General features: G+C 37.7%; 1 long non-coding RNA gene across 1 annotated transcript in view; it reads left to right on the top strand.

The window, feature by feature from the left end:
• LOC134529932 (uncharacterized) overlaps positions 1–25,064 on the top strand; it is a 60,717-nt gene that overhangs the window by 30,242 nt on the left and 5,411 nt on the right. The window contains exon 2 of the long non-coding RNA XR_010074746.1: positions 22,798–23,012. This is a non-coding gene — a long non-coding RNA (uncharacterized LOC134529932). The remainder of the gene's footprint in view (positions 1–22,797; positions 23,013–25,064) is intronic.

The following is a 25,064-nucleotide window of genomic DNA, read 5'->3' as shown; positions in this document are numbered from 1 at the left end:
GGTGAAACGACGGTAGGTGTGCTGGCTGTGGGTGAAACGACGGTAGGTCTGCTGACTGTGGGTGAAAAGACGGTAGGTGTGCTGGCTGTGGGTGAAACGATGGTAGGTCTGCTGGCTGTGGGTGAAACGACGGTAGGTCTGCTGGATGTGGGTGAAACGACGGTAGGTCGGCTGGCTGTTGGTGAAACGACGGCAGGTGTGCTGGCTGTGGGTGAAACGATGGTAGGTCTGCTGGCTGATGGTGAAACGACGGTAGGTCTGCTGGCTGTGGGTGAAACGACGGTAGGTGTGCGGCTATGGGTGAAACGACGGTAGGTCTGCTGGCTGTGGGTGAAACGACGGTAGGTGTGCGGCTATGGGTGAAACGACGATAGGTCTACTGGCTGTGGGTGAAACGACGGTAGGTCTGTTGGCTGTGGGTGAAACGACGGTAGGTCTGCTGGCTGTTGGTGAAACGACGGTAGGTGTGCTGGCTGTGGGTGAAACGACGGTAGGTCTGCTGGCTGTTGGTGAAACGACGGTAGGTCTGCTGGCTGTGGGTGAAACGACGGTAGGTCTGCTGGCTGTGAGTGAAACGACGGTAGGTGTGCGGCTGTGGGTGAAACGACGGTAGGTCTGCTGACTGTGGGTGAAACGACGGTAGGTGTGCTGGCTGTGGGTCAAACGACGGTAGGTCTGCTGACTGTGGGTGAAACGACGGTAGGTGTGCTGACTGTGGGTGAAACGACGGTAGGTCTGCTGGCTGTGGGTGAAACGACGGTAGGTCTGCTGACTGTGGGTGAAACGACGGTAGGTCTGCTGGCTGTGGGTGAAACGACGTTAGGTCTGCTGATTGTGGGTGAAACGACGGTAGGTGTGCTGACTGTGGGTGAAACGACGGTAGGTCTGCTGACTGTGGGTGAAACGACGGTAGGTGTGCTGGCTGTGGGTGAAACGACGGTAGGTGTGCTGGCTGTGGGTGAAACGACGGTAGGTGTGCTGGCTGTGGGAGAAACGACGGTAGGTGTGCTGGCTGTGGGTGAAACGACGTTAGGTCTGCTGATTGTGGGTGAAACGACGGTAGGTGTGCTGACTGTGGGTGAAACGACGGTAGGTCTGCTGGCTGTGGGTGAAACGACGGTAGGTGTGCTGGCTGTGGGTGAAACGACGGTAGGTGTGCTGGCTGTGGGTGAAACGACGGTAGGTGTGCGGCTGTGGGTGAAACGACGGTAGGACTACTGCCGCGCCACCCTTTGAGCGAGCACGAGCTCGTCACCTGTCAGTCACGTGACTCGTGCTGTCGGAAGTGTGATGGGAGAGTAGGGACGGACGGAAGCGTTCTACCCTCGCTGGTCCCGCGGGACTTCCGGGAAACCTTCATCATCAAATTGCGGCTGAAGGGAAACACACACACACACATATATACATATATATAATTCCAACGCCACTTCCCCTTCGCCGAGCAACGAAATTGTTCCTGCGAAATGAAAATGACTGTAGGTTTTAAATATAAATTGCCTTGAATATGTGTATAATTTTTTTTGCGTTTGTTTTAAAATTAAGGGTTCAATTTCCTTAAAGGAAATAACTACGGGCAGTTGTAGATCAGATCCTTAAGGCATATGAACACCCCTGCGGGGAGTATTTCTTACCATGTCTTCTTCCATCCTCATGGAAGGCGGTCAATTCCTCCAAAGGACCCGGCTGCACGATAAGGGTGGATTCCGTGTGCGCGCATTACCATACCTGCTTTTACCTAGCGGCAAAGAGCGGGTAAAATGTGGCGTTCGGCTGCCACGTACGAAGTGGCGACCGCCTTCGCCAACGTCCATGAACACACACACACACATCTGCAGGACACGCATTCGTATGGGCTTACAGTAATATAAATAATTATTAGAGACCTGCAAAATTCGCGGTTTCGAAGGCCTTCAGGATAGACTGCACATACCCCTGTACAATCGGGAAAATAACGCAAGTTCATTGGCGGCTGACTTGTAAGTCGTCTCAGCTGGTTTGTCTGTGATTCGATCCTTCTTTGGTTGAGGGTTTATAACTGGTTGAGATTCGTCCAGATGAACAGTAAGCCAATAGCAAAATTATCTAAGAGGTATATGTGTTTGAATTCTAGCCTATCACCGAATAAATCCGCGAATTTTGCAGGTCTCTAATAATTATATATATGTATATATATATATATATATATATATATATATATATATATATACACACACACACACACACACACACAGGTAGAGTCGGAATTCGAAAGACCAACTTTGACTGCAGGTCCATCACGACAAATTAGTTGAAAAACTGTATACGATTTGTGGACATGGTCTAAAGTGCTTCCGAAGGCTGGTACACGTCCGCCGCTAGAATTCGCAGCCTGAATTGTAAACGTGGCCTGCCGCCATTACCCGCAGTAGGCAGAACGAAACAAATTAAAATTTTAAACTAATATAAACAGATCCGTTAAAAGCGAAAAAAAAAATGACAAATTCTAAACCCCGTCTTTGTACCTTATTTTCGACAAGGACTTTTATTAAAATACTGTCCATCTTATTGAAATCCATCAATCTGTTAATACTATAAAGTTTCCGCATAATTTAGAATTTATATTTATATGGCATCAATAAAATATTTTACGAATTATTTTAAAACACATATTATAACACTAAGTATATGTTATTATATATGTTTTTGCTTAAACGACTGTAATCAGTCTATAAATAATTAATGATAGCTAACGTTAACCTTATTGAACTGATTCATAATTAAAATATACATTATTATTAGAGACCTGCAAAATTCGCGGTTTCAATGGCCTTCAGGATAGACTTCACATACACCTGTACACTGGGGCAAATAACGCAAGTTCATTGGCTGCCGACTTGTTAGTCGTCTCAGCTGGTTTGTCTGTGATTCGATCCTTCTTTGGTTGAGGGTTTATAACTGGTTTAGATTTGTCCAGATGAACAGTAAGCCAATAGCAAAATTATCTAAGAGGTATAAGTGTATGAATTCTAGCCTATCACCGAATAAATCCGCGAATTGTGCAGGTCTCTAATTATTATAGAGTAATGTTATTAAAAATTATAAAAAATTCCAATGATGAGATTTAATCCCAGTCCCTTGAGGTTAAAAAGCACGCACTCTACCACTGTGGTATTAAATCGATTGGTAATTTGGAAGGAGAATATTTATTATAATTAATGTAATGCCAGTTTCCTGAGGTATTTTAAAATTTGTGATTATATTTTTCTATCACTATTTTAGCTAACCAAATATATTCCTGAGTAATTGAAATATTTTATGGTTTCTTATTGGCACATAATACGTTTTTAAGCCAATGACTAATACCTAGAGACCTGTAAAGTTCGCGGATTCATTTCGCGATAGGATAGAGTGCAAATACTTTTGACATGATTTTGCTTCAGTGATTGGGCCACAGTTTATCTGAAGGACTCTGGGCCAATGAAAAATCTTCAACAGAAGACTTAGCGAATCACGATCATTCCAGTCAACAGGTGTTACGAGTCGGTAACCAATCAGCAGATGTAATTTGCACGAGTGCATAGAGGATCATGGAGTCTATCCTTTAGGGATTTGAAATCGCGAATTTTGCAGGTCTCTACTAATACCTAAAGACCGGAAAAATACGTGAAATTAATTCACGATAGGCTATCCATAGATAGGGGCAGACATTTTTCGCGAAAAGATTTGGACACTTATTAGACTGTAACAAGGTATACCCGCACCTGTGGCTTCTTTCTTGTGATTGGCGGCCGTCTGCGAGAGAAGTCGTTGCCTTATTTGACCGAGTCACTCAGGACGCGTTTACTTCCGCACTGAATCACTGTGATTGGTGTTGTTACAATCTATATGTACCTGGGAGAAACTCACGTAATCACGAAACACAGACTGTGCTACAGTGTTTTAACTTTAATCTAGTCTCGAAATATTTTCGCGAAATCTGCATGCCCCTATCCCTAGAGGACTCTGGGAAAACGAGAGACCATGAACCAAAGATGCATCTAATCACAGGCTACCCTGTTGAGACATCTGAAATGTCAGCAGCCAATGAGCAGGTGGCATTTCCCCGAGTAAACAGAGTACTGTGAAGGCTAGCCTATGATCATTGCACCCGCGAATATTAATAGCTAGAGTCCCGGAAATTTCACGGATTCCTCTGGCCTCAGGATAGAATTCAAAGTTATAGGTGTGCTCGACCCATGTTTACTTTCCCATTTGTTGATTTCTTAGCGAGAACATTTTTATCCTTGTTATTTGGCACTACCTGATTCGCTTACTTCTCTCCTAGCTGGACAACGTTGGCTCACGGTTGTAGAGGGGCGTGTCAAGATAACTGCGGTCCAATCATGAACACAGTGCGACAGTGTGGAGGTTTGCATTCTAGCTTGCGACTAAATGAATCCGCGAAAATTCCGTGGCTCTATTAATAGCCCCTAAATTTACTTCAATTTTTTTTTTACGTAATCACGTGCCACCCGGAGAGATGGTGGATCTTGGCTGCAGCCAATGAACACGTGACATCGGCTTTATTCTCCACAAGTTTGTGGAGCCTAACCTGCGGCCCAAAAAAGAACGCGAATTTTGCAGATCTTTAGAGGTTTGTCATTCATGATATGTAAAAAATCATTGTGGTCCTACTTCGATCGGTTAAGGAGGTAGTAGACTCATGATTGGGTGCTGGCATGAATCTATCAAATGCCTCGCAGTAAGTTCTTGTTGCTGCAAATGATGAATTCAGAATATGCCAAGCACGGAATTAAGACGTATGTGCTTGGCCACAGGTGCTCCCTATAACTGCTAGCATACACACACATTTCACATACGTGCAGTGCGATGTTATAGAGTGGTGTTAACAGCGGATTCACTGCGTAGCAAAGTAGACTTGAAGCGCATATACTTATCTGTTTCACGCTCATGATTTGACTACAGTAATCTAGATCCACCCTTTTATCCTAGGCCAGCCAGCTATAAACAACGAGAAGATTTGATTACCCCATTACTAGAGACCTGTAAAATTCGCGATTTCAAATCCCTAAAGGATAGACTCCATGATCCTCTACGCACTCGTGCAAATTACATCTGCTGATTGGTTACCGACTTGTAACACCTGTTGACTGGAATGATCGTGATTCGCTAATTCTTCTGTTAAAGATTTTTCATTGGCCCAGAGTCCTTCAGATAAACTGTGGCCCAATCACTGAAGCAAAATAATGTCAAGAGTATTTGGACTCTATCCTATCGCGAAATGAATCCGCGAATTTTACAGGTCTCTACCCATTACTAGAGACCGAAAAATTTCTCGGCTATATTTCGCGTTAATGCTAGAATCCAAACACATGTACCTTCGCATTGCTTCTGTGAATGGCTAAAAGTTTATCTGAAGGATTTTGAGCCAATGAAAAACTTTCGACCCAAAGAAGTATCGAATCGGAAGACAGTTCTCACAAGTCAATGAGTAGAGACCCGGAAATTTTGCGGATTCCTTTAGTCGCAAGCTAGAATGCAAACCTTCACACTCTCGCACTGTGTTCATGATTGGCCAGCAGTTGTTTGGACACGCCCGTCTACGACCATGGGCCAATGATGCCCAGCTAGGAGAGAAGTAAGCGAATCAGGTAGTGCCGAATAACAAGGATAAACATTTTCTCGCTAAGAAATCAACCAATGGGAAAGTAAACATGGGTCGAGCACACCTATAACTTTGAATTCTTTCCTGAGGTCAGAAGAATCCGCGAAATTTCCGGGTCTCTATCAATGAGCATGTGTAAAGACCTGTAAAATTCGCGATTTCAAATCCCTAAAGGATAGACTCCATGATCCTCTACGCACTCGTGCAAATTATATCTGCTGATTGGTTACCGACTCGTAACACCTATTGACTGTAATGATCGTGATTCGCTAATTCTTCTGTTAACGATTTTTCATTGGCCCAGAGTCCTTCAGATAAACTGTGGCCCAATCACTTAAGCAAAATAATGTCAAAAGTATTTGGACTCTATCCTATCGCGAAATGAATCCACAAATTTTACAGGTGTCTAAGCATGTGGCATTTGCCCGAGTATGTAGGGGATCGTGAAGTCTATCCTATAGGTCATTGAACCCTCGAAATGTTCCAGTCCATAATCATTGCATGTATGCAGCCAGAGTATGTGCGTTCTATAATGACCATTGAACAATTTTTAAATAGGTTTGAATATTTTTAGGTGATTTGAGTCTGGTCTGGAGTGAAATGAATCCACAAAAGAATGTTAATCTGTTAACAGTTAATGAAATGTTTCCGTCTATCAGCTTCGTATTATAGGCTAGTTTACTTTGGTTATTTTTAGAGCCACGGAATTTTCGCGGATTCATTTAGTCGCAAACTAGAATGCAAATCTCCACACTCTCGATCTGTGTTCATGATTGGACCGCAGTTATCTCGACACGCCCCTATACGACCGTGAGCCAATGATGTCCAGCTAGGAGAGAAGTAAGCGAATCAGGTAGTGCCAAATAACAAGGATAAAAATGTTCCCGCTAAGAAATCAACCAATGGGAAAGTAAACATGGGCGAGCACACCTATAACTTTGAATTCTATTCTGAGGCCAGAGGAATCCGCGAAATTTCCGGGACTCTAGTTATTTTATTTATTCCATTAGTTTTTCAGTGTACTTTTTTGTACTGAGATATTGGAACAGTCATATTACCCCAAAACACAATTATTAAATGACGATAAATTTAATACACTTATAATAGACTAGAACGTCTAATCATTTCGTCTTTAAGTATTGTTTTAATAAATTATTACATTTCTTTCCTTTAAACATCTTTAACCAAAAAGTGCATGGTACAAAACATTAGGTGGAAAATAAAATATTTAACAAAAACACATCACTTCAACCAGCCCAGTTTTATGAATTTCCTAATACTGCACACTGAAATGCAGTGTTATTGTTACGTTAATAATATTTAAATTCTTTCTTCCACTAAACATGTTCTCGTTAAAAGCCATAGAATTGTTTTAATGTAAACGTAAAAGGAAAAAAACCTTAATTCCAATTTATTTTGCATTTTTGTTTTGAAACAAAGGTTTGATTTTTATTCTCTTGTGGCCACGAAAAGAGGGCATGAAAAACGCCAGGAAACTTATTATTTTTTAAGGGAGGGGGAGTAGGAATAAAATGTCCGGACTTGGAGATGTTTCTGGCATTCCGCCAGTGTAAATATTCCCACGCTACCTTTTTTCCCCTCGTTTTCAACACTTTTTTTTCTTCTACCGGATCTCTTTTAGCTTAAATGAGTCGTGTGATCCCGGGCCGGAAAAAAAAGGGGAAAAGGCACTCGGTGGACTGTGGAATGGGCGAAGGGTCTGGCTTATTAGCCGACACCGTCTGTCTATTTAGACCGGCAAGAGGCAGTCCCGTGGCAATTTTTTTTTCCTCCCCCACTGATTTAACCGTTTTAAAAGCAACACACGCACTTTGAAGTTTATTACGCGAAAAAGAGACGGCAATTTGACGCGCATTAATATGGTTAGATTTTTTTTTGCGGAAGAAGGAAGAAGAGGATTTACACTTCCTGGAGGCTTTTATTTGCGATGTTTCCATTTGTTTCTAAAAAAAATGGATTTCACTGCTAAAATGTTCTATAAAATTTAAATAAATCAAAAACTGATGTTTTTAAATAGCTTCCCTGTTTATTAATTACATTTAATTGTCTATAAGAACAAAGATATAAGAAAAAACATGATATTTATAAAAATAAAGATTGACACATAAATAGTTGTCAAATTCCTTTTTTGTTTTGGTTACTGCATGTATGGCTTAATATTTTTAATTATAAATTTACGGCAGTTTTATTTCTGAAAGGAAAAATATCTACACATCCAGCAATGAATGTTTATTTGGTAAGAGGCCAAATAAGGATCAAGACTTAAATAGGTAAATAACCTTTAAGTTGTAAGTAATTTTAGGAACAAAATAACTACGTAATTATTAAAAACACTAAATACTTTCATTAATTTACCTTAAAAATATGTCACTATTGTAAAAATATATAATAACTATTCATGTTCTTTTGGAATTTTCCTAGGATTACACCAAATTGAAGAAATATATCTAAACAAGGTGTGCTTTATAAGGCCAAAATCATACTATACGTTTCTAAATATATCGAACCACGTTTGAAAAATTTGCAAAATTATAAGAGGTATTTTATTAATTTCTTAAGTATTATGCTTCCCATTAAATTTCCAATAGAAACAAAAATAATTTTCCTCGTGACCAAGTATAAAAGTCTTGATTTTTTACGGGAATGTTAAACTAAATTTATAATTCATTAGGTATATTAGAGTAGGTTATTCAGCCTGGTTCAAAAGAATTTAAAAACTCTGATTCACAAAACGATTTATTTGATAAAGTTATTATAAAATAGATTAAAGTATGTGTTTGGATTTCAATAACCACAATTTTCAAACACTTGAAGAAATTTCCTGAACACTGGCACATTTTGTACCTAATGTTCATGCAAAACAGTTAACTTTTTTTTAGATTGAAACAATAAAATCTCAGTAGGTAGCTAGACATAAATCTGTGAGCTGATAAAAACGCTTTTCATTTTTGAAATAAACTTTTAAGTAAAGTAATGACGTTTTCTCAATTTCAAAGTATATTTTTACTTCCTAAAAAATTTCGAGCTAGAGTTATGATTAAACAATTTTTTTTGTACAAAAATGATACTGGACCCATTTTCTTGTTTACAGTATATTGTATAGTACCGAATATTTTGTGGTCTACAGTATATTGTATGGTTACGAATATTTTTTTGGTTTACAGTAGCCTATATTGTACAGTTACGAAGTGATTTACAGTCTATTGTATAATTACGAATATTTTGTGGTTTACAGTTCATTGTATAGTTATGAATATTTTTACTGGTGAAGCGTACGTATTTGTGTACATCTTTAGGGATGTATCAACACTAATTTGCCATAAATGGTAACATAAAAATCATTAAAAAACAAACAATTATACCGTAAGGGAAATTCGCAATGCTAGTTGGGCGGTGACATGGGAAACTAATCGTAACATAGAAATACCCTACAATAGTCTTTAATGACTTAAAGCACATAAAACAAGGGTTTTCATCAATGAGAATACACTCGACGAGAGCGCCTCACTATTAGTTTGCAGTCACAGTTAATTGCGCGCACTGTTACCAGAGTAAAACTATACGGCTAACATAGATTAGTTGCGTTCTTTTATTTAATCATATGGATTATTTACACTAAAAATTTATTTTGTACGTCATAAAAAAAATATAATAAAATTTATTATTTTTTATATATTTCTATCTTTTTCAGACTATAAAGTAGTGTCTATTGACAATATTATTACATCTGTAGTAATTCAGAAAACACTTAATTTATTCAATACTAAGAAACAATTATTTTACACGAGAAAATATTCTTAGCTGCTGTTGCGATAAATTTTAAGTATTCCATTAAATCATATTCTAGGCTATAACAGAACCAAATGTTTATATTAAATATATAAAAGGTTGTTTACAAAGGCATTTGAAACCAAATTAACAGCTTATAGGTTCTTTCTCATAAAAAGTTAAATTTATATTATGTTTTTGAAGAAAAATAACTAAAAAAATGCATTATTCCTTAAATTCTCATTAAAAATATCTCTTTACAGCATAAAATAATATAGATGTTTTTAAATACTTTACACGTTTGTGTACAGGCGGGACTAAAATGTAATAAATGTTACTTTTAACAAAACACTGTAACTTTTTCTAAGAGTCATGGCAAATTGTGAGGGTGCAGCAGTACGGTGACCACATTCTCATTGGCCCCGTCAAGAGCGGGACGACACCTCTCCCCGACCTCAGCCAATAACAACAGGAGAAAAGCTACAGTATTTTGTGAAATACCTTGACACGAAATGTATTCGCGAAATACAGGTGTCCCTAGTCATTACTAGAGACATGAAAAATTCGCGCATTCATATCACGATAGGCTAGACTTCAAAAGTTTGCATTTTTGTTACTTCGGTTATTGGGCCAAAGTATATCTGAAGGACTTTGGGCCAATGAAAAAATGTAAACACAAGAAGTAGCGAATCACGAGCATCCCAATTAACAGGTGTCACGAGTCAGATGTAATCTGCCCGAGAGCATAGAGGATCATTGAGTCTATCCTATAGGTCATTGAAATCGCGAATTTTTTACCAGTGTCACTATAATGTTTTATATATTTTATTTAGAGATTACTGTAGATGTTAATTAACGGAATTTCTCTATTTTGTTAAAAATTAAATTATGAGGTTAATATAGATTTATCATGGCTTTTTTTTTTTTTTTTGCATTTTTAATGTTTGGGTACTAACTTTTTCCGATTCAAAGTTACCTAACGGAAAATAAATACAACTAAATGGCTGAAATTATAAAAACCCGAAAATGAAAAGTTTGTTAGGAAATAATTTTTTTCGCTCGAATTTACAGTTTGTTTGTAGGTACTCATCGTACTTCTCATTAGCTAAACTTGTTTATGATGTCAGATGCTGATGGTGCTGTCTGTCATCTCTGACTTCGGAATTTCACATTCGCCAGCTCTGGTCAGACAGATCTGTGCATGCGACTGTACCGTCAACACCTGACGTCAGAGGTCACGTGAACCAATCAAATGCCACAGCCTGTCTGAATCTGCACCATCACGTCCGACACATCTGAAAAACGTGACTGCCCTTAAAAACTCTACCTTAGATTTTATGTTTCGTTTTCTTTAGCAAAAGCAGTTGGAGATAGTTAAAAAAATACCTGAAAAATAAATGTTTCTAAGGTACGTTTTCCTGTTGCGATAAATATAAATTTAGTGGGTGTATTCGCATCACATTTATCGCAAGATCTACTTAATGAAACTGTAACACTGACTGACAGACAATGCACAGCTTGAACCGGTGGGTTTAAAGGTATTACATTTTGCATAGGAGTTCCTTAAGTAACGAAGGTGAGCAATAAGAAATGACTTTTTGAAATTTCACTCGTAAAGAGTGAAATGGGTGGTAAATTTTGTGTGACAAAAATTTTTTTTTCAAAACTACAATTATGAAATTTGGTGAATATACACTTCAAAAGAAATAAAATAACTTGTGTTTCATTATTTTTTTTTACAATTATTCTCCTTAAAAAGGGGAGGGGGTGGGTCGCGGGTGCTTTAAGAATCAAAATTTCCCGTTCTTCAGGAATATGTAGTCTTGAATCTTGGCAGTGATGTTACTTATATTAGATGGACCTTAATTCAGAACGAGGTTTACCGAAAACCAGTTCCCAAGGATATTACAGCCCGGGCAACGCCGAGTACTTAAGCTAGTGAGAAAATAAAATCTTAAAACTCCGAGCATTTTCCGCTATTGGTAAATATTTATTCGAAGCTTCAACAAGCGCTGAATCGGCATAACTATCAAAATTGTCAACCTCGGAACCAAACAACTGAATATTCATGGCGCGTGCTTTGAACTTTAGTTAAACACGTTCCATTTGTTACGTTACAGGGCCGTAGTCGCACGAGAAGCCTTGCTCATTGAGGCAACGGGGGCAGCTTGTGGGAGAGTCGGAGTCACCCATAAGGTTCCCGACTAGTCAGGGGAGTGTTTGTGTCGGTAAGGCAGGGCGCTCGCTGGTGCTTCTAGCTCTGCATCGCCTCTAAGCGCAAGACTGTGGACCGGCGCACTGTCTTCTCGTCGTGCGAACTCGAGCGGTAACAACGTCGTGTGTCCCCTACCAGGCCATCATTTTATTTTAACGTTCAGCACGGTTAATTTTCTGAGTGGTTGAACGTCAACTAAATGAACCATATATATAGTGCATACCTTTATTTTATAATTACCTGGCAAAGTTGAATTTTTAACGTTTTGGTGCTTTATAGATATGGAGAACCAAATTGATTAAATAACTGAAAATTTTTGGATTTAAAGGCAATGCTGATGGCTACAGTGTGGTAAAGTATAATTTCTTTTCAGAAATATTTATTTTATTTAGCCTTTTATGATTTTAACGATTATTATAAAAGGACAATTAAATTTTTTTATTTTTTTTCAGAAAGAAACTAAACCATATCGCACAGCAGCCAGTAAAATCGACTTTAAACCTGAAAAGTTCCAGTTATATATTCCACTTCATTCTCCTTACTCACGTTGCATGAAAAAATGTTAAAAATGTAACTTTACCAGCTAACTATGAAAAAAAAAAATTTAATTTAATTTTATGAAAGTTCACCGACTCAGAAAGTCGCAGATATAAGTAACCGTGTGCAATGCAAATGTGAGATGATGACCTGGAACGGGATAGGGCGGAGAAATGAAGGCGAAGTTGTAACGCAGGTTCCTTGAGTGTGCACAGGGTGTTCCAAGCTTAAAAAGAAAATTTGAGAACTAAATACTAATCTGTCCTTAACGTGTTATTACTAGAGACCTGCAAAATTCGCGGATTTATTCGGTGATAGGCTAGAATTCAAACTCATATACCTCTTAGATAATTTTGCTATTGGCTTACTGTTCACCTGGACGAATCTCAACCAGTTATAAACCCTCAACCAAAGAAGGATCGAATCACAGACAAACCAGCTGAGACGACTTACAAGTCGGCAGCCAATGAACTTATTTGCCCGAGTGTACAGGGGTATGTGCAGTCTATCCTGAAGGCCATCGAAACCGCGAATTTTGCAGGTCTCTAGTTATTACTTATCAAGTGCTTTTTTCCCGCGGACAGACGCTCGGACACCTCGGGCAGTGGAAGGAAACACAGCAGTGACGTCACGCGGTGGCGAAGGATGGCGCTCTTGGGCCGTTCTCGCGCCACGATGACGCCCGCGATCGCTACGCCGGATTCCGACGCACCGGCGCCCCTCTTAATGAAAACGACGCCTTTAGGCGCCCCATCAAACTTCTCAATACACGTTGTTCGGGGAGAGAGAGGTGATGGGGGTAGGGGGAAGGACGCATTTTATTCGCGCCGATACCTAATGGCTCAAGTAATTACTAACATTCCAGCGGGTGATTTTCTTCTGGATGCGGCGCGCTACTTCGCGGCTCGTTTATCGCCGCGGCGCCATCAGGCCGAAGAGCGACGCCGGGCTAGATTAGCGCATCAGGAGTTGGTCGTCGCCTTTCGGAGCGAACTTCGCGGCCTTGAGCCACGCGTCTCCCGGCGGGCATCTGCCTACTGTGTCGAGGCGACGGAGCACCCGGAGGAAACCTCTCCGCCTCCGCGGCTGCAGACCGAACACCGACAGCGAACAAAAATCAACAAAAAAAAAATTATGCAACACTCAAAGTCGTCATTTGCTCGGTCTACAGAAAAAAAATTTTTTTAGTTTAGTCTCCTAACGCAAACATAAATAAAATAATCTTAATTCGGACAGACGCCATTGTCATAAAGAGATGACCCGAATAACGGACAAAGAAATATGAATGCACAAACACATAAAAAAAACCACCTCGAAATCTGTCAATGACAAACGTTAAATGTACATACAGAAAACACAGATAATTCCGTGGAAGAAATCAGTTGGAAAAATATCAGTTGCAATAAAACCCGGCAAGTACAGTCAAGCAAAAACATTGGATAACATGACAGACAGATGAACCCAACGAAGATACTGAAAAGATTCGACATACAGTGGTAGCTAGGAGTGGCGTATGTCCATTGACAAAACCGTTCAAAGATGAACCATAAATAAAAAATACAGGTTTCCGTAAGTCAGGCATGAAATAAAAAGGTTATCCTAATATCCCATAGTATATCACATTTAAAATAGATTTATATTTTTCAACTTAAATTAAATACAAATTATTACATTTTGAGAAAGGAGTAGTTTTGTCTAAATACTATTGAAAGAAAGTGAATGATTCTCTTTTAGTTTGCAGTGATGTTTTAATCTTCTCCTAAAATAATTGGTATGCATGAATGCATTAATAATGCACACATGCCAAACACTTGTAGTTTTACAGCGCGCAGTCGGGCGCCCTCGGTGTCACGTGTTCACTAGCTATGCTATATGTCACCTCTGCGGGCCACGAATATCTCTAGGAAATACCATGTATTTAGTCATAGACAAGTGTACGAACCTTTGAAATATAGTCTGTAACCGAATAAGAGCAACAATTTTACATGCCTCTAGTATTGTGATAAAAGCGAGTAATTTTACTCATAATTTATGTATGTTGTAGCAGAATTCACCAAAGTTTATGTAATTTTACATCAACATGTGTTGGTGTTTTTTTTTTTCTTGTGTTCAAGTAGAAGTAGATACTACTATCAAAAGTATAAACGTAAAATTGCTATGTTTAAGTTAATTTTTTCCCGCGATATATACCCTTACAGTGCACGTATGTGCTGGTTATAATTACAAAAATCAAGGTCCGTAATATTACTGCAAATGATTGTTAACTTTTACAAGGTACTTCCGAAAATTCTTAATTTTTGGTATCTGATGTGGACTTTAGAGCAAATTTTAATGTTATCACCTTTAATTTTTATAGTAACCACGTCTAATAATATTATTTAATTATCGGGGTCTCGAACCTACAACCTTTTACGTAATTGTATGTCTAGTGTATTAACCTATCGTCCATAGAGCACACTTATATATCAATAAGTAATGATAATAACACATTCGTTACCTATTGTAAAATAAATAGAGTTGAGTAAGTATAAGTTGCATAATTCGTTTATTTTTTTGCGGTTCCTTGGTAGTTTCAAACTAACTCGGACAATTATTTTACACTGTTTTACGCTAACTTTTGTGTGTACCTACAAGTGCAGTGTACTGACAAAATAGGACTTTGAATTACTCAACACTTCTTCTACGTGCAATTTTCTCTATATATACAAATATGAAATGTAACACGTGATTTATTCAAATAATAAATAAACAATCGCGTTTTTTTATTTACCGAAGCCTGCAGCACAATTTCTTTTTCGAAAACATTTAGGTAAAATTTTAAGAACTGAACTAGTTTTTAAAAGTTCCAGGCAAAAATTTTAAATTGCTAAACCTTCGTATAAGAGTGTAATTTTTCGATTTTTTTTAAGTGGTTGGTTGAGTAACAAATTTAAAAAAATCTACGTACTAAGTGGCTGACCAGGGCAGCAAAACAGTGAGTAACACGAGGTCATGTGTAATATATAATAGCCGATTCTGGTGCAATGTTAATCTTATGAGACTATGATTTGGTGGTGGCTTCATGTGGCGGCTATCCAATCGTAAGTATTCAACCATGTTCCGTAGTTTCCCCGCTCGTTAACTAAGATCGGAATCTCGTCAACAATCTTCGCTAACATTCGTTTTTCATCCGCAACCCTGCACAGTGGTTCGCAGTTGTACAAGTGTCGTCTGCGAAGAGCACTACCGTCGCCAGATGCAATATTTTAGATTTTTATGGTATTGGATAATTCTAATGTAAAAATCTTTTTATTGCAGTTCTTGTGGCGGTTCCTTAAAATGTTTAAACTAGCTATCGGAGGGGGACGGATTCGAACCCACGACCTTTAGAAATCCGACAATGCTTTAAACGTTCTGCTACTAGGTCGATCATATCTTAAAGTTGAATATAAGTGTCTAATGGTAATAATTTCCAAATTTGATGGCTTGGACCTCAGAATTGGAAAAAAATATCCATTTTACCGCAAGGTCATCGAGAAATTTACCCACTTGAGAATTAAATAAGGTATATATAAAAAATAACACCCATATTTGGATATATATATATATATATATATATATATATATATATATATATTTGAAGGAGAAACAGCATCGCCTGCAAGAGGGCATTATCGCCGTCTTTATTTTCAATACTTGCTACCAGAAGTGCTAGTTAACACACATCGTCAGCTAGAGGGCGCTGCCACCTACTGTTTTCAGTAATCGGTACAAGGAGCGCTAGAGCTACATAGTACATACGTTATTTTCTAGATTGCGCTGAAATCATATTAGTTTAATTTTTACCTGCTAGATTACTATCCGCCATCTTGTCGATCATTTTGGCCCCTATCGTAAAATCCTGTAATATTGACCTAGAAATTCGGAAAATATTCTTAATTTATTACAAAAGGCGATTATAAAAATAATTATTTATTCGATCGATTTCCACTCCTGGTTGGATCCTTGTTTGATGCAAATAAAATAATTACAGATAAAAATATACTGAATATATGTGCCTGGCCACAGACTGGAGGTGTCTAACCAACAAATACTGGATATGCCTGGCCACCGAATGGATGTGCCTGACCACCAACTGATCGTTTTAGCCTGCCCACAAACTGGAAGTGCCTAACCATCAGCTGCACATGATTAGAAATCCAACTTAATGTGGCTGTACGCTAAATACTTGCCTGACCACTGAATATACGTGCCCGGCAACCGACTGGAAGCGCCTTGGCACCTACTGGACGTGCCTGACTGTCGAATACGTACCTGGCCACGGACTAAATGTGCCTAACCACCGACTGTATGTGCGTGGCCGCCTTTACGTGCCTGGCTACTAAATAGACATGCCTGGTTAATAAACTTTTATATATAACTGGCGTGAAAATATATGTCAAGGCATGCAATGGAATCGCTTCGCCTTCTAAGAGGACTGCAGAAAATGAGAGACACTAGTAATTTCTAGTTTGTACTTGTAGAACTTATGTAAAACAATTTTAATTTTTTTTGCTTTATTTCTCGAACCTGGGACTTTAAAAGTAATTGTAATTAAATTAATATATTTCATCTGTAATTATATTATTTGCATCAAGCAAGGATCGAACCGAGAGTGGATATAATCGTTTTAATAATTATTTTTATAATTGACTTTTGTGATGAATTAAGAAATTTTTCCGAATTTATAGGTCAATATTAAAAGATTTCACGATGGGGGCCAACATGGTCGACAAGATGGCGGATGACATGATGGTCTGGTGATTGGCACTTTAGCAGGTAAAATTAAACTAATATGACTGCACCGCAATCTAGGAAATAACGTATGTACTAAGTAACTCTAGCGCTCCTTGTACCGATTACTGAAAACAGTAGGTGGCAGCGCCCTCTAGCTGACGATGTGTGTTAACTAGCACTTCTGGTAGCAAGTATTGAAAATAAAGACGGCGATAATGCCCTCTAGCAGGTGATGCTGTTACTACTTCAAATAAAAAAAAAGTCAAAATATCGGTGTTATTTTTTATATATACCTTATTTAATTCTCAAGTGGGTAAATTTCTAAATGACCTTGCGTTAAACTGCGTATGGTTTCCAATTTTGAGGTCCAAGCCTTCAAATTTTGAAATTATGACCATTAGACACTTATACTATTCATCTTTTAGGTATGACATAACCTGCAAGTGAACGGTCAAACACAACGTAGGATATCTAAAGGTCGTTGGTTCGAATACGTTCCCCTCCAAAAACTATTTTAAATATTTTAAGGAACCACCATTAGAACTGCAATAAAATTATTTTTACATTAGAAGTGTTGTATAGGGCCTACCATAAAAAAAATAAGATATTGCGTCGGGCGACGGTAGTGCTCTTCGTAGACGACACTTGCACAACTGCGAACCACTGTGCAGGATTGCGGAGGAAACACGAATGGCAGCGAAGATTGTCGACGAGATCCCGATCTTAGTTAACGAGCGGGGAAACTACGAAACTTGGTTGAAAACTTACGATTGGGTAGCCGCCACAAGAAGCCATCACCAAATCGTAGTCCCATAAGAATAGCCTTGCACCAGAATCGACTATTATATACTACTATCATGGCATTTGACTTGCTAATGGAAGACATTTTTTATGACCATGTTCCAGACTGTGTAGCCTGAGATATAGAATCACGAATATCATTTCAACTTCCATTAAAACTGTCGGCATTCAAGTTGGTAGCAAAAAAATAATATTATGTACAATAAATAATCAACAAAACATTTCATCAATTGTTTATAGTATTTCCGCTTGAAAACATTATTTTTAGTTGTTTGGATAACTTTGAAAAACCTAACGTCACGTTTAATAAGTTCTCTCCCGAGACGGACGAAAACAAACAAACAAATTACAAAAGATGCCATCAGTAAAATATTCCACGAAATTTTTGCGGTACATTCTTAACCAGGAATTTATATATTCCGTATGTATATTGACGTGTATGGTGTCTAACATCAGAGGCCCAAGGCCAGTATCACCACAACGGTTTTCTAACTTTATGGCAGTAAAATTTTACCTTTCTGTAGATTGTTTGCAGTAAATTTTGTTTATTTTTACGTCTGAGATCCGTTTGTCCGCGCTACGCTAAAGTAAAATTGTTAGCATTATTGCATAAAATAAATTAGGTAAATACGATTTTTTTTTCATTAATAACTTTTAAGCATTTAGTTTCATTATCTTCCGTCTGCCAAAAGGAGATTTCTTGGTCTAAGAATTTTAAATTGTAATAATTATGATTGAAGAATATAAAATTCCCTTAAATAAGAAGGAAATAATTTTTGTATCACGAAACCCGAAAATCATCTTTCTTTTCTTCGGTCACCTAGCTCAGATTAAAACTCTTTTGTATGAAAAATAAAGTTTTATTTTTTTCTACTTGGTTGATATGTTTTGGGAGAAAATATTCTTATATTTATTTTTTATTACGTTATTGGTCTATTAAAATAGTTTAAAGAAAATATATAAATTACCGATAATAAATATCAAGAATAAAGAAATGGGTAGATGTAATTAACTTTTTAACATTTTTTTTGTATACGTAAAAACGCTTGCACGTAATTTCCAATTATTTAAATGAAAAAAAAATTGACAAAATAATTTTGCTTTTTATTTTTAATCCTTATAGATTATATTGTCAGAATCTTTAGGTCTAATACATAAAAGTTTCCATTTGGCTTGGTGAAATTTAGTTCGCTCCATCCGCAACAGATGGCAGCGCAGTAGTTGTTACACATTTCCGTTCCTTGAGTCTCGTCGCATTCACAAAATTACTCCCACCAAATACCGTGTACCGAGAGTTAGTAAGTAACACTAAAAGAAAAAAACTTAACACAAACATTCTAATAAAAGAATCGCTCCAATAAAGAGGTGTGTGGAATATCATCACTTTGGGTGTAACATGAAGAAGAGGGGGAGAGAAAGTGAGAGAGGTGGAAAAAAAATAGAAAGAGTGTCGGTTTTGTGAAGGGTAGTAAAAAAATTGTTCGCGAGGGTATAAAGCTACCATTAAATTAACTGCAGGATATATGGCCGGAGAGCGGGAAGGGAATAAAAAAATGCGAAGGGATAGTGTTGTGGGTTGGGAGACAGGGGATGAATCAACCCCCGGGCGGGGGGGGGGGGAGGGTGGGAACGGAAAGAGGAGGCGACTGCGGACAGAAAGTGGCTGCTCCGCGCCAAACCACGACGGGACACCGCACACACCAAACGGGAGAGAAGCAGCACAGGAAAAAAATCATCCCCTAATAGCTCTTGTCCGCACCGACCCAGGGAAAAATGCACCCACGAGTATATTGAGTCGGGCTCGGATATGCGAGGATGCAGAGGGTTTGGACCGACAAAAAAAAAGGGTGGTTTATCGCGATGTTAAAATATCGGTTCCTAATCTGCAATTTTACAAAACTCTCTATCGCAAAAGCATTAACACATTCATGCTCAATAATCAAGCGAAGAGAAGAGAGAAAAAAAATTCCTTCTAATAGAATAACATTTTCTGGTATTTTTTTTCATATATATATAAAAAAAATTTGCATTTCTCACACGAATTAAAAAATCATGTTAATTTCGTAAATCTTTTAAACATTTTTGTTCACTTTTGTTTTTAATTCTTTATGAATACTGACCGGTAAAATTCGCGGATTGATTTCGTACCTTCATATTGCTTCTATTATTAGCACATAGTTTATTTTAGGACTTGGAGCCAGTGGAAAACCTTCAACCAAAGAAGTATCTTATTGGAAGCATCCCAGTTTACAGGTCTCACAAGTAATTACTAATTGGTAGAGACGTGCAAAATTCGCGGATTCATTCGGTGATAGGCTAGAATTCAAGCACATATACCTCTTAGAAAATTTTGTTATTGGCTTACTGTTCATTTGGACGAATCTCAACCAGTTATAAACCCTCAACCAAAGAAAGATCGAATCACAAACAAACCAGCTGGGACGACTTACAAGTCGGCAGCCAATGAACTTGCGTTATTTTCCCGAGTGTACAGGGGTATGTGCAGTCTATCCTGAAGGCCATCGAAACCGCGAATTTTGCAGGTCTCTAGTAATTTGCTAATGAGAATGTGGCATTTGCCCGAGTATGTAGGGAATCATGGAGTCTATCCTAGAGGTCTATGAAACCGGGAAATTTTTCCAGTCCCTATTTATGTATCTATGAACCTGCAAATTCATTTTATTATTTTGAAAGAGGCTGGACTGCAGACCGCTTTATACTTGAACCACGTTTTTATTTAATTATATGTAGATTTTAAACGCCCTGAACGACCAGAAACCAGTAAGTAACACAATTAAAAGAGACTGAAAAAAAATTGTGGTTTCAGTGACCTCTACATACTCGGACAAATGCTACGTGCTCATTGGCTACTGACTGGTGAGACATGTCAACTGGGATACTTCCGATTCGATACTTCATTGGGTGAAGGAGTTTTTCATTGTCACAAAATCCTTGTGAGCCATTCACAGAAGCAATATGAAGAGTAGTATATAAAAGGGGCTACCAGTCCAGGGTTTAATGAGAAGATTGGGAAGATTGTCACCGTCATCTTGGAATCTGACGTCACGGTGGCCATCTTGAATGGCCTTGATCTTGACGTTGACCTTCAAAAATTGGCCAAAAATCCCCAAATTTTTTCAATATTTTACTTAAGTTCGCCTAAATCCGCCAAAATGTTTTGTTTTTAAGGAAAAAATTACCCAAAAAACTTTTTAAAAAAATCATAAAAATAAACATTTCCCTATTTCGAAGGAAAAAATTCCTGGTTTGAGAAAAATTATTCGGTTTTAGTCCTCAAATATGACTTGAAAAATCCGTAAAGCGTCTTAAAAACCACATCTACAAGCCGCCCTTAGCCGCCATTGTCATTAGCTCGACCATTATAATGTAATGTTGCAACTTTGATTTGTAAAATAACCGTTGCAATTTTCGTTACTGACGCCATTTTAAAAATCGTTTTAAGCTATAAAACAGGAGAAATTTTAAAATTAATACTAATGTAATCCAAAAAAAATTACGAAAAACATTTTACTATAATTAAAATAGTCCGCCAACTTTAAAATCCGTAAAAAATATATTAAATATTCAAATATTTTTAAATTAGCAAAAAATAATAAATCAAATTTTAATTTTAAAAAGATATTACATCATAGAGTGTTCGGTTCGAACCCAGTGAGGGGAAAAATTATAAAATGGTAATGGAACCTTTTTCCACGGAAGCCACTGGAAAACTGTCCTCCCAACACTAATGCCAAGGTTTATATACATCGCCAGCTAGTATGACCTGACATCCGCCATCTTGTTTTCGTCTGCTGGAGGCTGCCATATTGGATTCAAAATATTGTGTTCATCTGCTAGAGGATGCTACCAAAATGTTAGTTTAAATTTTACCCGCTAGAGTGCAGTAATTATCTATTACTGTGTCGCCGCCAACTTGACATTTGACCGCTTACTTGGAAATGTGTATTTATTAAGCTACAAATTCGATAAAAATTCCAAAATTTCATCAAAAATTTATTTATAAAAATAAAGGTTTTAATGAACGTTCCTTGGTTCAATCCATGGTCAATACAAAAAGATATAATATAATTAAAATGACCAAAATAATTAACAGGATTAAAAAAAGATTATTTCAAATAATACCTTACAACATAACTTCTACTCTACTACAAGAAAACTTGTGAAAGTTAGCAACCTAATAAAAATTTAGTTTTGCATTGGCTTGAACTGATTGATTTTAATCTGTTAACAGTTTATTGAAGACACAGACAAGCCAAATCCTTTTCCTACATAGTCTCTATTTCCGACAGAGATACTCGATACTGTGTTTAACAGAATGCTCCACATCGTCGGAATTGTAAATGGGAGTATTCACTGTCTTGAATTTGCAATTCATCACTTTGACCTCGAACAGAATTTTTTTTGTCGAATACACAGTCCAGCCACAATTTATATTTTAAAGATCCGTTCGTTGCTACTTCATATTTAAGTTGATTTATTATGTTCTGCTTGATATCATCAGAAAAGTACAAAAGCCTTTTGACTCACTAAATATATTTAGATAATAGTAGTCTTTAACATTCCACGGAATGCAGATTTGGCAAGTAGAATCCGTTATCATTTTCCTGTAATGTACCAAGCAGTCTTAGGCTTAAATTCATGTCCAGGCATTCAATCGCTGTTGGAGCATAACCTTTACTTCCTGCCACGCAGCAGGACCTTTACATATCTCCACGCGTCTTTTCAAAGTATCATTTCTTGTAAATTCTTTTCGACTTCTTTTTAGAGCTTAAAATTTTGTACGAAATATTCTTATCACATTCTTTCTCCTCGTGTCGTCGAGCATTGATGTTGTTTGAGAATATCTTGTCACAGTAACTAAATCGATGTTTCATAGTTGTTGACGAATTACCTGCCATCAAAATCTCCATCGAGGGCGAAATATCATTCATCGTGGTTTCCTCTGCAGCCAGCACTCCAGGAATTAAAATCTCTTCTGCTGGTGGAACCATGCCAGTTGAAGTCTCCTCTATTGTTGTTGGTGACGATGTTACAGAATCCATCGGGATCTGCGTCATCGCTGACGAGATAGGCCTATCTGCAGTCGATGGTACAGCTTCCATCAAGGTCTTCGTGGTTGTCTTCAACGATGCCAACGGGATCTACGCTGCCGTCGTCGTCGCTGCCGTCAGGGTTCCCGTAGATGATGGCACAACTTCATTGAGTTCACCGTTAAAGATGGTAAAGATGCCATCGAGATCATAAGAACAGGTAATTACGTGACTTATGCACCAGATGCGACAAACTAGGTGATCCTTACACAGTCGTAGCCAGTAAGAAACTGAGAGTCACGTCATCCAGTGCTCGTTTACATATATATATAAATATATATATATATTCTCATGGCTGCTGGAATAGTAAGCGAGTCATAACACTAACCATTTTTATTAATATGCAAGTCAAAATAACATTACAAAAGGGAAGGGCATTTAACGAAAAGGGCTCTCATTTGTTCGAAATTTCAATTTGGTAGAATACGATCTCATCACAGGTAAACGATCTCATCGCAGGGATACGATCTCATTAGTAGGATACGATAATATCGACTTGACTAGGTCCATTTAACGAAAAAATACGCACTTGATTTAGGAAAATGTGCTTTAGTTTCCTCCGTTTGCTCCTGAATATTCCTGCCAATATTTTGATGGTTTTTTTCCGAGTGCTCGTGATTATTCATGTCAATTTTTTTTTTTTCAATGTGTGCTCCTGATTATTCCTGGTGAGACATTCGCTGATGTTCTCCGAGTGCTTCTGGTTATTTTGAGAAATAAATCACTACATAAAAAAAATTTACGTAATGAAATATGCAATTTCATTTATAGTTAAATTTGATTAGTGAATTTCCGTTACTAAATAAGCAGTTACAATATTTTTATCAGGTGGAATTCAAACAAATTAAATCATTACTCAGTCCAATAACATGCCTTGAACCAGCTATAAACAGTGACATGCAGGACGAACTTCCTTCTCTTGATGTCCAGCAAAGCCCTCCTTTTTTTGTGATGTGAGTGAGCATATCGCATCCCACGTAAAAAATAAATAATGTTTACCTCTACGCAACACGCGGTAATATCTGTTGGTAAGAATCTAGACTTCTTATAACAAGTTATTTTGCATGATATAAGATAACCCTCGCAACTGAATGGATCAAAGACAGTTAGAACCATGTAGTCTCGTAGTCTCGTATTCTTGCAGCCTAGTGTGCTTGTCGCCTCGTAGTTTCGTAGCTTTGGATGCTAGTAAACTTGTAGCTTTGTAGTCTTATACTTTCGTAGACAAGTCGTCTTGTAGTCAAATCACATTGTAGCAGGAAGACCTAAGACAGCTGTCGCCAAAGACAATTGAGCCAAAGATAGATGGAAACAACGACTTTTGGAGCCAATGACTTTTGGAGCCAATGACATTTGTAATCAAAGACCTTTGGAGACATTGTATTTAAGCGTAAATTTGCGATCTCATCCTAATGATTTGAATGTTCGTGGAACGATACGCCTTTTACGTTAAATGGGCCTAGTCAAGCCTGTGTTATCGTATTCTACTGATGACATCGTATCCCTGCGACAGATCGAATATCTGCGATGAGATCATATCCTTGCGATGAGATCGTCTCCCCGTGATGAGATTGTAGCATACAATTTGAAATGTTTATTAGTTTGCTAACTTTCACAAGTTTTCCTGTAGTAGAGTTGAAACTATGTAATAAATTTTCATTTGAAATAATATTTTTTAATAATGTCAATTATTTTGGTAATTTTAATTACATTATATTGTTTGTATTGATCATGGATTTAACTAAGAAACGTTCGTATGAACCTTTATTTTAACAAATATTTTTTATGAATTTTGGAATTTTTATCGAATTTGTAGCTTAATAAATACATATTTCCAAGTTAGCGGTCAAATGTCAAGATAGCGGCGACACAGTAATAGATAATTACTGCACTCTAGCGGGTAAAATTTAATCTAACATTTTGGTAGCATCCTCTAGCAGATGAACACAATATTTTGGATCCAAGATGCAGCCTCCAGCAGACGAAAACAAGATGGCGGCGGATGTCACGTCATACTACCTGGTGATGTGTATAAACCTTGGTATTAGTGGTGGAAAGACAGTTTTCCAGTGGCTTCCGTGGAAAAAGGTTCCATTGCCATTTTTATTTTTTCACTCACTAGGTTCGAGCCGAAAACTCTGTGATGGAGCTTTTTAAAATTAAAATTGAATTAACTATTATTTGTTTATTATTTTTATTAATTATTAATTAC

The sequence above is a fragment of the Bacillus rossius genome, chromosome 2 (assembly GCF_032445375.1).
Source record: "Bacillus rossius redtenbacheri isolate Brsri chromosome 2, Brsri_v3, whole genome shotgun sequence".
NCBI lineage: Eukaryota > Metazoa > Arthropoda > Insecta > Phasmatodea > Bacillidae > Bacillus > Bacillus rossius.
This window is presented reverse-complemented; position numbering and strand designations above follow the sequence as displayed.